The sequence below is a fragment of the Triticum aestivum genome, chromosome 3A (assembly GCF_018294505.1).
Source record: "Triticum aestivum cultivar Chinese Spring chromosome 3A, IWGSC CS RefSeq v2.1, whole genome shotgun sequence".
In the NCBI taxonomy this organism is placed as follows: Eukaryota; Viridiplantae; Streptophyta; class Magnoliopsida; order Poales; family Poaceae; genus Triticum; species Triticum aestivum.
In genome coordinates, this window is record NC_057800.1 from 648,008,285 (window position 1) to 648,018,896 (window position 10,612).

General features: G+C 48.7%; 1 pseudogene; it reads right to left on the minus strand.

Moving 5' to 3' along the window:
- Positions 1-6,654: 6,654 nt before the first annotated feature.
- On the minus strand, positions 6,655-7,457 carry LOC123058922 (uncharacterized; annotated as a pseudogene).
- Between the last annotated feature and the right edge of the window lie 3,155 nt (positions 7,458-10,612).

Below are 10,612 nucleotides of genomic sequence, written 5' to 3' on the forward strand. Positions count from 1 at the left end.
TCTTATGCTGTGGGACAACAACATGGTCCATTGCTCAAACATCTTGGTTGGCGACTATTGTTTATCCGCGAAGGTCCACATCCTGTCCTCCAATGAGAGCTTCACGATCTCGACTGTTTATGCCCCCACTACATCCAACCAGAAGGAGGCTTTTATGTTGAGCTCCTATCGTAGAATCCACCCTCTAGCGATAAATGGCTCCTCTGCAGGAACTTCAACCAATTATATAGGGCCCACGACAAAAACAAACAAAATTTTAGCATAAGAGAATGAATAGGTTCCACGAGGTCATTCCGAGGGGGGGGGGGGGGGGGGGGGGGGGGGGGCTGCATGAGATTCACCTCCAAAACCGACTCTTCACCTGGAGTAATGAAAGGCAGAATCCAACCCTTAGGAAGCTGGACTCTTTTTTGTGCAACTCGGAATGGGATATCTCCTTCAATGGTCACATCCGACACGCTTTATCATCCTCTCTATCAGACCATTGCCCCTTCCTGCTTTCTTAGGTTCATGGTCCTAAACGCCCACGAAGCTTCCGTTTCAGAAACTTCTGGATCACGATGCCCGACTTCTTGCAGGTTGTGCAACAGTCATGGGATGCCTTGTCAGAGCACGCTGAACCTTGTCATGTTTTGTTTAACAAGCCCTGCAAGACGGTTTTTATGCTTAAATACTGGAGCAAGAGGTTGTTCTCCAATGCTAAAATTCAGCTCCACACGGCTCTACAGATAATACTGCACCTTGATATGGTCAAGATATTCGGGCGCTCTCTGCGGAGGAGGCCGACCTGCGCTCTAGGCTAAAAAGAAGGGTGATTGGACTAGCTGCCTTAGAGAGGGCTAGGAAAAACAATGCGCAAGGCTTAATAATCTAAAAGAAGGTGAAGCAAACACCACATTTTTTCATTTACAGATGAATGCGAGAAGAAGGAAAAACTTCATTCACAGACTCAAAGTTGGCCCAGGAAGGGTTACCTCTCAAAATGAAAAAGAGTGAGTCAGCTCATGACCACTTCTCCGCAATTTTGTACAAGGGTCCAAAATGGAACATGGACTTTAATTGGGAGGCTCTTAATTTCAACGAGTGTGATTTGTCCAGCCTTGGCGATAACTTCACTGAGACAGAGGTCCTTACAACTATCTCTCACTTACCGGCTGACAAAGTGCCTGGACCAGATGGCTTCACAGACACTTTTTAAAAATAATGTTGGGACATAATCGAGGATGACAGCAGCCGACGCCTCCCTCTCCACCAGTCGCCGGTGGTAACTCAAAGGATGCCTACCGATAATGGTTGCCCCATCCCTTTTCCTTCCTCCCTTGACCTCCTCTCGCTTCTCACCGCCACTCCTCCTCTTGTGAGGACATCGGCCAATGTGCCACAATCCACATGGAAGACGGGGCATTGTTACCAGATGCGTACACAGTTCGTAGGAAGGAAGCTCTCATTGCTTCGGCGCTGATTCAATTGGAATCAGCACCGCTATTAGTGAAGGCGCGTTCAAACAACAACTTTTTTCTATCTACGCCCAATAATAAAGGGTCTATTGTTTTTGGCGATACGTCACTGAAATTGCCCCCAGTTACAAAATATTACCTACCGAGGCCACCTATAAGTGATAAAAAATGTTTCTACTTTAAATAAATTGGGTTAAAAGTTCCAAATTTTTTTAAAAATGAGAATTTTGAACAAAAATGTTTAATAATACATATCTTTTATGATTTAAAAAAATGTTTGCATATTCAAAAAAGTTCACAATTTTGAAAACAAATTTTCCGGAAACTCAAAAATGTTTCTGATGTTTCAAGGAAAGTTCGTGTATTAAAAATGTTAATGAAATTGAATAGAACTTTGCCAATTCAAAAAATATTCATGAATTGAAAAATATCCTAAAAATTCAAAAACTGTTTGTGACTTAAAAAATAGTTTATTGATTCATAAAATGTTTGCTGATTCAAAAAATGACCCTTAAAGCAAAAAAAAAATGTTCGTGAATTTCAAAAACTGTCCCACCAATTTCCAAAAACGTGTTCGTCAATTCTACAAATGTTCGCCTATTCAATAAAAATGTTTTTAAAAATGTGCAAAATTTTACAAAATGTTTGCAAGTAGGTAAAATGTTCATAAAACCAAAAACTGTTCATGGTTTTATAAAATGTTGAAATTATGTAAAAATGTTCACGATTTCAGATATTTTCAAGAGTTTAAAATATGAAAAGTTCATTTTTTTTTTCTTAAAAAAATCGGCCTCCAAGACGCCATCCTTTCACGAGAGACAATTACTTAAAGAAACTGCAGGTGCAACTGAGCCAAGTTAAGATGGGAGAAATAATATGGATCCATGATGGCCATTTTGTTCTTTCCAGGACGAGGTGGCCACCACCTCTATGTCCTCGGTGTGAGCAGTGACCCACCTGGGCTCCGGTTGCCGATTCTGCCTAAACCAGAAGGCAGACCCGTAGCACAGCACCGCAAACCTCTCACGCTTTGTCTTTAGGCCTTCGTGGCGCGCATTTCACATGGCCCCTGTGCTGCGTGCGTGTGCCCAGGAGGCCACGACTCTCTCCCATCCCATCTTCCTGACGAGAGCTCCTGCGCGCCAGGTTTCCTGGCTACGATCCAACACAATTCTTGGACGCAGCCTCCACCGGCCGTCGCCCCCTGCCCAGATCAAGGATCCGCACCCAGCTTGCTTGCCGCCCCACCCAACGCTCTGACCTCCATCCTTAGCGCCGACACCCCACTGCTTATCCCAAGGAAGTACGGTGTGCAGAGTCCAGTTGCAACGCCCGCCTCTCCTCCGCCTCCAAGCTCTACCGACCGCACTTCTACGATCACCTGCTGTCTTCGAGGAGTTCGACTCGACGTCCTCGAGCCGGCACCCTCTCCACGGCATCATCCTGCTCTGGTACGTAGCCAGCCGGTCCTCCTCTCTCGTCATAAACCCACTTTTCCCCTCCTCTATTTTCTTGATTTACAGAGCTTAGGGGCCCTTGAATGATTCCGAGACCTAGTACTTCTACAGTGGTACACGGTCTTTCCTTCACTGCATATTACTCCCTCGGTTCCATATTACTTGTCGTGGTTTTAGTTCAAATATGGAACAGAGGGAGTAGTTCTTAAAATAAAGATTACACGGCCTTTCCTCCACTGCATATTTCTTCTGCTAGATAATCAATGGAGTGGGTTGAGTTGGGCCACTGATATGGATTTTCAAAACCTTTTGATCAGGTTAGTCTAGCTGGAGCGAGTTTCTTTTTCAGAAGCATAGAGAAACACTGGGATACAAAAGTTGAATACACGGGCTTTCGTTGTTCATTTTTAGGTGTAATTTAGCCTTTTCCAGGGCTCTTTTATGTTCGTTTTTTTAGCTTCTTTGATCCTATGTAGCTTGTGTAGTGCATTAATGAAGTCGAACTGTTTACTAAAAAAAAACATAACCAACATAGCAGATGAATGACAAAAAAGCTTGGTGCAGCAACAATCTTTGGACATTATACACTTCCATTTTTTTAGAGTGCATTGTGTAATATATATCTATACTCTTAATTATGGGTTGCATATACATATAAGTACCAGTTCTCTCAATTGCTGTTAATTTGGTATTGATCCGATTCATGGTTAAAAATGTCATGTATTGACATCAGTCACTGTAAGAAGGCCTGCCATTGATCTGTACTACTTTGCAACTTAGAGCGAGAAAGGAGATCAGAGTTCCTATCAACACCACATCTACTAGCTAAGATGCAGATTACACGGATGCTGCTCCTGATTCTCGCCTTCCTCGTGTTATCACCAGGTATTATTTCTGTGATGTGTGTTGCTTCAACAACTCGACCAAGAAAGCTATGGCCATGATGTGTGACTCGTTTAGTTTGTTAATGGTAAATATTTTTCAGGGGCCATAATAAAGGTGTCGAGTTATTGCGCAGGAGCAATTAAACCGACACCTTTGCCGTGTGATCGTCCAGGTTGCCTGTTCGTTTGTCGCCAGGCTCTCCATATTTGCCCTGAGTGCACTTGGACTGCTGAATGCAGCCCCGAGGGATGCAAGTGCAATGTGTGTGGTCCTGGTTAAAAACGAAAATGAGACTGTACTAGTATCTTGTGAATATACTGTAGTAGGACGGTGTGCGTGTTATGATAATTAAAACGACGTCGTAATGGATTGTATGCATTTGTATGGCCTTCTTGGTCTTATATCAAGACCTTACATTTGTACACGTGTGTCACGGTTCTTTTACCCCTTCCGTATCAAAATATAGTGTCCAAACACGTCGTATATTTTGATACAAAAGGAGTATAAATGAAGTGCACATGCTTCAGATTCAAAACTGATTCATTACAAGTACCAAATTCGGTGAACAAATGGACAGAAAACATAGGCATAAAACGATACAGTTATTGCATCACAAATCCTATTCCTAGGATGACGCCTATATTGGCTAGGATGCCACATAACCTATAGTTTAGAACCTATCATTTGTTATAAACTAAATCGATAAGTCAACTATGCGAAGCCAAACATAAAACACACATTCCAACAAAAAAATTGTGAACTTTATTGGCTCAAATGGATGTCCATTCGTGTGGGTATAGGGATCAATATGAATGTCCACAGTTCCGCTATTGACCATTGATCGAAAAGAGTTCCTGTCATGTCTATATTTCACCCAACCTACGGGGTCACACGCTTAAGAGTCACCTATCTGCTGTGTACTGGGAAAGGAGTCTGAGAGAAGTCACCAGAAAAGTTTCGGAGACACTGAAAATGTTTCAGATAGAGAACTAGAAGTGTTTCGGAGAAACCAAAAGAAAAAAAAATCAGAGTGAACCATCATCCCAGAAAAGTTTTGAAACACGTCTGGAATTTTTCGAAGGGTGCCAAAAATGTTCTGGGACCTTCCGAATTTTTTTGGAGAGAACACATGCGAAAAGCGCCATGTTCCTGCAAGAGGGACATGACCCCCCTCTTCATGGGGAGCTGTTTTTCATTGGCGCACCCCACAATTCTTGAAAAATTTGTTGCGCATGACTAGAAAACTAATCGCCCAGTTGTACAACCATACCTTCTGTGTCAAGACGCTGTCCATAGATCTGGAGAGAGAGGAACCATCGCAAATACCTTCCAATGGCACGGCAATCCATAGCGAGGCCACCGCCACAGGCCCGGGTTTTCACCACATGGACCAACACCGACGGCGAAGCACATCACCACCGGCTACCATTTTCGCCGAAGATAGCCCTACCCAGACTCGTGAAGGTAGATCAGTCTGTGGCGCCGCATCTCGCCTCATCGCAGCACCCACGCCGGATCCACCCGGGGCGGCTAGGAGGAAAGGATCTGGCAGGGATGCCAAGGCGATCCAGACATGCCATGTAGGAGGCGCGTGCGTCCTCAAACAGTCGCAGATGGAGTCCGAGTTATCGGCATCCCAATGGATCCAGGATTTGCAGGCCACTATCGGGCCAACACTGCATCTCTGTGGCTTAGTAGCTCAGAAGCCCTCGCCATTGGCGACGATGTGCGCGAGTAGCTATCTAAGGGTCAGCACACGCCGACCGGAGAGCAGATGGCGACTCCGAGACCTTGGATCTGAGGGAGAGGGGTTGGAGGCGCCAAGGTGAGGCAGATCACGTCCTTGCCGCTGTTGTCCGTAGCAAGGCTTAGCCCGGGGGCCTCCTCCGGCGACGAAGAGGGAGGGAGTAGCAGTGGTGATGGCTTCTAGGAGTGGCGGCAGCGGCCTCCGGAGTCGCCCTCGAGCCATCCGGGAGGCAGTTGGAAAACAATAATCTGGGGATACAAAAATTATGTGCCTACATTTCTCTCAATGTTGAAGATATTTATCTCTACTCAGACCATGAATTTCACTATATTTATCTATCTCATTAATAGCATCTACCAATTACTCTTTTTTTGTATATAGTTCAAGTTCCACCCTTTTAATATATTTTTTCCTCATGCCACTGATCCTTTATATTTCTATACCGCAATAAGCACTATTGCAAACCTTAGAAACAACACTTTCAAGATCCTCCCTTTAAAACCAGCATAATTCAAAGTTAAAGGGCTTTACAATTTTTGGTTGATCAATTCCAAAATCTAATAGTAAGGGAGCATGCTGTGAATTAACCCAGGCAGTCAACGACATACCTTTAAAAAAAATCTATGATCAGACCTCTATTCTAGATATGCATTCCTTTTTTATGCTAGAACAAAACATGCTATCACTGGTCAAGTTAGTTTGTAAACATATCATTTTTTTAGAATGATATCATTTCATATCTGTAGTGACGAAATACTTAAGTCGTTTTTCTTGAGAATGATATTTTTTTTGAAACGAAGGCAAAACATTTGCCTCATCGAAAGAGAGTTGCCCAGTTAATTTATGGAAAACCCGTCGAAAACCGATTGAGAATGATTTGAATCTTGCCATGCATCCACATTGAGTATGACATATGGCATGTATCATACCTGAAACCTATCAGCACCTCAAGAGTTTTCCAGGACAGACATGAAAAAGAAACAAGATTAATCTCCGAGAAGCAAACTTCTTATCGATGCAAATCATAATTTACATCCAGAAACTCAAACGGGCATATATAGTATCCATTTCATTTCAAACAACCACAGGCCAACCAGCTAGTCCCTAGCTACATCCAGAACGCCACAGGAGAAAAATGTGTGATATGCTTGGACAATGGATAAGAGCTGGTGGTACAATCGATGGTGGTCTGCAGCTCTCCCTTATGAGTGTACCTGAGGCCAAACCTGGTCATATGGAGCATGCAGCCATCGCAATCACCGAAGGCGTACTCATACTCCACTTCCTCACGGACCACACTCTCCACAAGGCAAAACCTGGCGTTGCCCATGTACGTGAGAGTGGCATACGTGGCCGCCCGCTTCCTCTCCGGTACCTTGTGGAACATCTTCTCCTTGACGATCTTCCACTCCGGCCGCATGGCGCCGCTGCGGGGGGCGACCTGGCAGGCGCAGACGTAGCCATCCTCGCGAAGGCCGACCCACGCGTCCAGCGTGCTGTCGTAGTAGCCCTGGCCTTGGAAAGGCAAGGCCCGTTCCCCATGGAACCTCCACTCGGAGCGCCCGGTGTCGAAGGAGAAGGTACGGCGTTTCAGATTGCGGTTGTGGAGCACAGACATGAAGATGGTGCGTCCGTCCGGGTGCACGGCGTAGGAGGTGACTCATTCATGCTCCTCGAACGGCGGCGGCGAGGGCACGCTTCTCCATGACCAGCTCTTGGTACTTGAAGCAGGATCACCTCCGGGACTTGGAGGATCCCGAGACATCACCTCGAAGGCGTGCTGCTGATCCCACTGGCGAAAACTCAGCGCATGCAGCATGTCCGCGGTGGCCACGGAGGTGTGGAAGTCAGGCCAACTCCACCACGTGACCCATTTTTACCCCCAAATCGTCCGTTTGTATCCGTTTGGGGTAAAATAGACAAACCGAACGACCCAACGCATGGGAGCATATGGACGTTTCATCCGGTCCGTGTCCGCTTTTGCCTCATTTCCAGACCAAAATTGCTCTCGGTTTGAGGCCAAAGCGGACAGAAAGCGGACGTCTTCGCGTCCTCGTCGTCCGTCTGTGTCCACCCTCGACCCCACCTGCCAGTCTTTCTTTTTCTCCTTTTCTGTACCTGCCCACCACGCGCACCACGCCACTCCAGTACAGCAGCAGCACCGGCCCCCCTCCAGTTCACACCCATGGCGCCTCCGCCTTTGCTCTCCCTCTCCACGCTCCTTCTCCTGCTCGCCGCCGCCTCCCATGCCTCTGCCAAGCCCGTCGGAAATGCTCAAAGAACGCCACCGCGGCTGAGCTGCTCGCGTACCGGCTGGAGCAGGACGAGAAGAGGGCAGCGCCGCTCTCTGCGGCCGCCGGCGCGGCCAACGGCACGCGTCGCGCCGTGGGAGGGGTCGTGGCGCCGGTGGTGTCCGGCCTGGCCCAGGGGAGCGGGGAGTACTTCACCAAGATCCCGGGCACGCGCACCTCATACACCCACTGCCCGACGCGCTCCCGGCGCTGGCCCGGCTCGACGGCCTCGCCTTCTGCTACTTCTGGCTGCGCCTCTCCGGGCGCCGGAGCGACAGGCGCCACCGCGAGGGGGAGAAGGTCGCGCCTCTCCGGGCGCCGGGCTGCTCTTCATGCCCCTACGGAACGGCCAACTCCACCGCGGGCAGCCATGGCGCGGGCGCGCGGGCGCGGCGCGCGGCGGCGGGCTGCGGGCGCTGGCGCGTGGGCGCGGCGCGCGGCGACGGGCGGCGGGGGCGAGGGGCGCGGCGGCACGGGCGGCATGGCCCGGGCGCGGGGCGCGGCGGCGAGCTTGGGCGGACGAGGCGGCCGCGGCGGCGAGTTCTCTATGCCTGCTACGTGTTTGAAGAAATGACGAGGACGGACAGCTGGTGAAATGGGGTAAAAATGGGGTAGCAGCGCTGCGTGCAGCGAATTTGTCCGGCCTCTGTCCGGCGTTTTCTCTCCCTATTTCTACCCCATACGGACAAAATCCAAACAAAATGGGGTGAGTTTTAGGGTCGTGCGGTGGAGTTGGCCTCACCCACCAGTGGAGGGGGGAGTGGAGGGCCGACGGTGAGTCCTGTTCTCTTCGTGTCATAGACAAGTGTGGGAGCCTGGAAAACCAGGTGCCGGTGACACCAACCGGAGGACAGGTGTCTGGCCAAGGTCCCCGTCATCGTCGGCGGCGTCAATCTTGTGGATGCTGAACGCATCTTTCCAGTCATCCAGTACCAGATAGAGGTGGTTCAGGCCGTGACCTTTTGCAGGCGCAGTTCGCGTGCTTCTCCTGTCCCCACCGCCGCTTAGACATCCGTGATCTCTGATCTGCTCCTCCCTCCGAGTATGTTCTTGACTATCTGCAAGCAGCATAGGCCTAAGACTCGATTTTATTTTATTGTACCCGGGGCCTGAGCAAGTTGGAATCGAATTCGGAGGCAAGATTGCGCACCTGAACTTGAATAGAAGCCAAAGCCGGCCCTGAGAGGGGCGGCTGCCCCGGGCCCCAAAAGTCAGGGGCCCCTCCCAGGTATGTGTACGTAGGGTACAATATAGGTATATACTTCGAGCGAAAAAAATTGAAGCCAAACTCAGCGACGCCTCAGCCTCTCGCGACTCGCGTGTAGGCCTAGGAAAGAACCTAAACGCTGAACGGCGCGCGCGCGTGATTCAGCTAGCGCGAGATCGCGCCACGTGGTCGACAGTGCCGACCACCCGAAAACAGAGCGGTGGGGTTTGTCGTTCCCAAATTTTGGGGAAACTCGTCCACTCAGCCTGGCCTCCATTCCCCTCTCCCCTCCTCACCTTCCCACACGAGCAGAGGGAGAGAAATCCCTAGGTCATCAGTGACTGCGGCCGGTGAGAATCGACGAGCGCGACAAAATCAGGGCGACGGAAGCATGTGCAGATGACGAGATCAATGACACCGACCCGCCCCCACCCACCATGAAGGCGAGCACCGCCAAATTGGGGGTCGAGGCGCTCGTGCGGCCGGAGAGGTGGGGCACGGACCGCCAGAGACGCGAAGGACCACGGGGGAGGCGACCTAGGACGCCACGATGGGCGAGTTGAACGCTTGGTGAGGCGACTGCCTAAGAAAAACCACCCGTCCCCCAAAATCGCCGGTTCCGACCAACCAACTCGTCCATCGTAGAGTGCTAGGCCCCCTCACCAAGCATTCAAGTCGCCTACCAGCATGTCAAACTCCATGCCAGCATAAGGAGTCCCTGGCATAGAATAGGGCAAGTTACAATCAATCGATAGTTAGGTCAAGCGAATCCGCTCCCTTATAATCGATACTCAAGCAACAAGAGTAGGAGTAGGCTTTTACCTCCGCTATGAGGGGCCGAACCTGGGTAAACTCGTGTCTCTCATCCCGCTCAACCCCGACAAGTTTATCACTGTCACGATGGCCTCACGTTTAAATTCTTTCACGAGGACATCTGCCGTAACAAAACCACGACAGATAATGATAATGGAGATGCTGTGGAGAAGCCATATATATCAATTAGGCTTCAAGTGCGTACTTGTTGGTGAAAGTGTTGTCTAATGAGAATTATATTTGTATTACTCATGTAGGCTACAAAGTGTGTCGCACAACCTTGTAACATCGTACTCCATTTCTAAATTTTTAGTACTAGTAGTCCTCTATACCATATATTGCGCTACTCATACTACTACCTCCCTCCTGGTTTTTTGGTCCTCTTCGTAATTTGTGTCAAATTTTGATCATAAATTTAACTAACTAAATGTTAATGCATGTCAAAAAAATTATTTGAACATAGTTTCCAATGGTATAATTTTCGATGACATGCACTGACATTTTGTTAGTTAAACCTATGCCTAAAATGTGACACTAAATACGATTAGTAAGTAGTACAGTAGTACTAGTACACGTCGGTCAAATTATTCATCATGTCCTCACAATGAATTGACGTGACAACACGCTACGCGTGGGTGACACAAGAGTCCCAGCGACGTGTTCGGTGCACCGAAGTGAGTCTCACCCCATTCGTAATACAACAACACTCTCCCATTCTCTACGAAATCACTCTCCCATTCTCTACCGGTCTCCTT